This window comes from Xyrauchen texanus, chromosome 3, assembly GCF_025860055.1.
Source record: "Xyrauchen texanus isolate HMW12.3.18 chromosome 3, RBS_HiC_50CHRs, whole genome shotgun sequence".
Taxonomy (NCBI): Eukaryota; Metazoa; Chordata; class Actinopteri; order Cypriniformes; family Catostomidae; genus Xyrauchen; species Xyrauchen texanus.
Genome location: NC_068278.1, coordinates 22,142,705 through 22,146,975, shown reverse-complemented (window position 1 = coordinate 22,146,975; position 4,271 = coordinate 22,142,705). Strand labels below are relative to the sequence as shown.

Genomic DNA, 4,271 nt, shown 5'->3' with positions numbered 1-4,271 from the left:
AAGTGCAGCTTGAATCTACTTGAATGGGGAAACATCAAAATCTCCAAAACTGTAGGTCAAGCAGTACAATCAAAGAATATATTTTAAATCAGCAATGAAATCTGACAATACTGGAATCATAAATTGTGCTCCTTTACCTCAGACAATGCTAAATAATGTATATGCACATGCAAATTTTTTTGTTTATTGACAGGTGATGCCTGTATCTAAAATGTGATTGGCTTTTTCTCTGTAAGGCAGGACATCCTTTCTACATCTGTTGACTGATGGGCATTACAATTTCTCGCTTAATCTTAGTAACTGCCCTGTTATTGAACATTTCACTCTTGATTAAATCAATCATAGCTGACTGTGAATATTACATTTCTTTGAAATTCCAAGTCCAAGATGACTGTAATGTATTCAATGGAAAGGAGGAGGCGAGAACCGGCTTGCGGATATAAAGAATATTTTAATTAACAACTTAAACAAAAGACAAACACACATATGACAGACATCTCTCTCTCCCGCACGATTCTCTGCTGTCGACCTTTATCCCTCTCAGAGGCTTAATTAGCCTAATACGGGCCCGGGTGTGTAAGATCACAACCCGGCCCCGCCCTCCGCCCTGCCACATTCCTCCCTCGTTCTCTCAGGCTGGGGAGCCCCAAGCATGACGTACACCCCCCCCCCCCCTTTCCCTGGGGGAGGGCGTGCCCTAAGCCACGTCTGCCGGCAGGTCATCACCGTCTACCTGGACAAGGGGAGGGAAACAGAAATAATTAAACTGGGGGGGTACTTCCTGTAACAGCTTAATACCCCCCCCCCAAAAAACACTGTAACATTTAAAAGAGAGGGAAAAGGCCAACGCAGAGCGGCAGTGAGAGAGAGATAAAAAAAAAATCTTACTCGCCAGTTCTCCGATACGCCGCAGCTTGTTCCTCGTCCACTCCTCCACCCTCAAACCCTGCCGCGTTTCAGCGGCCAGTAGGTGACTCCTGCGCCCCTGGCAGCAGCCCTGACCGCTCCAGGCGGTTGGTTAGGAGTCCCTTCTCCCCTCGCGGTCGGCGGCCATCGTCCTCTTCCAGGCGGCTGGGCTTGACGATATAAATCACATTTTAATTAACAACTTAAACAAAAGACAAGCACACATATGACGGACATGTCCGTAAACTATCTCTCTCTCCCGCACGATCCTCTGCAGTCGACCTTTATCCCTCTCAGAGGCTTAATTATCCTAATACCGGACCGGGTGTGTAAGATCACGACCCGGCCCCGCCCTCCGCCCTGCCACAATGACTTAAACAAAACATTACAGAGTACACCATTAAATAGTCTATATTGTTCTGTACCATGTACAAGGTAGGTTGATTTAAAGAAAACTTTTTAAGATATTTTATTATCAATATACTATTTCCTTTTTGTATTTTTAAAGATAATAACTTGCTGAGTAACCTTTGTACACTTTCCCTTATACGTTCATATAATTTTAACATCAAATCTTTATGTTAAGTCCATTAACATGATATGAGTCAATGACCATATTCATTTAGCATTTGCTGAATGATTTTATATGTAAACTCTGCCAGACTTTTTCATATCTACAGGCCTATAGATGTTGCCTCAAACCTCTGCAGTCACAATCCCCATTTAGTGTTCCATTAATCTTAGTGCCGCAGTGACAGCTGTATGTGTGCCATAGTGTGAATTGTCATCCCTTCGTACAGCACAACACTGTATCCATATAGCAAATTATGAAATGGACCCCAGCCAGTGTGAGAATGATGGAATGCAGGACAGATATAAATGTCCCTGCATTGCATGCAGTATGTCTTAGTGTACATTTACACTTGTCCTACACTTACTTAGCATCTGCTTAGTCATATACAATAATGCATGTGACACAGGTGCTCCTCTGTTTTCAAATCTTATACTTTTCAAGAGCTCAATAGTCTCACAGAATGAAAGTTAGAATGGAAACTGTCTGCGGTGGTTGAATGAAAGAGGTGGAAATAAATGTTTTTTTTTTTTACAGTTTCAGACCTGTCTGCAAATAAACTTCCAGAGCTAATCCCAGGAAAAATCAATCCCACAAAGACTTGTAAATACCTTTTATTAGGCAGAATATATCCACTGGCATAACTAAGCAGAATAACTTCACTGCCATAATGCAGCTTTAAAAGGCCTGAATCTGTAATAAGAGGTGTAAAACACATAATCTGTTTAATGGGTTGACTTTTACTGCAATTTTGCAGAAATAAATGCTATCCTGACACTATTTCAAGTAATGACGCTGCACTTATCTGTCAGGAACTTGAACCTTTGCTCCTGTTGTTGAAGTGTGGACAGCCCCCCTGTGTAAGTAATGCTGTGCAGTATATACTAGCCCCCTTTAGTAAACCAAGGAACCTCAAATCTCATACTATCAAGTTCTCTCTTCCTTATCCATGGCACTGCTGCAAAACAGGCTAAAGTAACTGTCCTTTCCATGTCAATAGTCCTCAGAGCTTGCAGCTGTTTCTTTGATAGTTGTGTTTGCTTTGTTGCCATGGTCACAGATGGGTGTGAATGTTTGCTTTTATGGTAGCTTATATATTCACTATGACTGAAATTCAGGATGAAAACTGGGCAGTGTATCCCTCATGTTCTGGTTGAGGTCTGAGAAACCCATTGGCCCCTTTTCAATCTCAAAAAAAACATACATGACATTGAAATATTAGGTTAAAACATAACTTTCTTAATCTTATAAGAAGTTTTTATAAATGTAATTCAACTTGATAACTTGCCTTCTCCACTAAAAATTGACATATAGTTATGTATGGTGTCTCAGAGACCCTAGATATAAAACACGAATAAGGGTGTACTGACACGTCTAGGCAATCTGTACCATGCCCGAGCATGTTTAACCCCCAAAGTCCAGTTTGTTTGACTAGCGTAATCGCTCCGTACTGTGTTTGGGCATGGTATGCTGAACCGTGCCTTGGCCAGCTTGAAGAGATGGGCTCGGGCACAATTCAGTTGGCTTACACATCTAGTGTGATCGCTAAGCGTGAGAGCACAGAACTTGAAACATGACATCAATGATGCGACTGGGCAAAGGGATCACTTTGGTCAACGGCAGATGTGCCGTGTTTACTGGAAATTTGGGCAGACTAGAGTATACAGGAATAACTGGATACAACTCACAAGAACTACGAGAGATTTGGTAAAATTCACCACTATCTTCGTGCTCGAGGGGGGACAATCGTGCTTGGGCATGGTACAAGGCAACCATGCCTAGTGTGAGTACGCCCTAAGTGTAATACATTTTCACATACTAGGATTGGTTTTCCTGGTCAAAAATGACAGGCGTATAAAAATTGCTTATAAATATCATTATGCTATATTATCACCAAATATTGGATTAGATATTTTTGCCAACTTGTTTTCTTTCAATAAGCACTTTAGTATTAGGTTTAGTATTTCTTTCTGGAACTTATTGATCATAGGCCTCATTGACCTGAGCTTATGCACCTCTGTTTTCGAGTGACAAAAGCATTATTTGTGGATAATTTTGGCAATATTAAATACAATATGAAAACATTCTGTACTATTTATCACACTAATGTGCTTTATTGTTTAACCAGGAAGTCTGTTTTGAAATACTTTTATTTTGAACATAAAAGCACAAAGTCACACTTGTTCCTGGTCAAAAATGACCAGCCTTTGGAAATGAATGGGGGAGATCAAAAATAATAGAAAAATGTAGTGTTCAGGAGTATGTTCATCATGTTCATGTTCACATATGTGCATGTGCACATACACACACGCACACACATACACACACACTCACATGCACTAACACACATACAGTGGATCCAGAAAGTAATCACAGCGCTTCACTTTTTCCACATTTTGTTATTTTACAGCCTTATTCCAAAATCTTTGGAAATTTATTAAAAATAAAAAAATAAAAAATTAAAAAAATCACATGTACATAAGTATTCACAGCCTTTACTCAATACTTTGTTGCAGCACCTTTGGCACCAATTACAGCCTCAAGTCTTTTTGTGTATGATGCTACAACCTTGGCATACCTATTTTTGGGCAGTTTATCCCATTCCTCTTTGCAGGACCTCTCAAATTCCATCAGGTTGGATGGGGAGTGTCAGTGCACAGCAATTTTCAGATCTCTCCAGAGATGTTCAATCAGGTTCAAGTCTGGGCTCTGGCTGGGCCACTCAAGGACATTCACAGAGTTGTCCCGTAGCCACTCCTTTGTTATCTTGGCTGTGTGCTTAGGGTCGTTGTCC

The 4,271-nt window shown here is 40.8% G+C and overlaps 1 long non-coding RNA gene across 1 annotated transcript; it reads right to left on the bottom strand.

The window, feature by feature from the left end:
• Positions 1-437: 437 nt before the first annotated feature.
• LOC127629993 (uncharacterized) lies at positions 438-2,481 on the bottom strand. Its single transcript, XR_007968816.1, has 3 exons — positions 2,089-2,481; positions 889-1,076; positions 438-733 (listed from the first exon to the last, which is right to left on the bottom strand). It is a non-coding gene; the product is annotated as an uncharacterized LOC127629993 (long non-coding RNA).
• Positions 2,482-4,271: the final 1,790 nt, after the last annotated feature.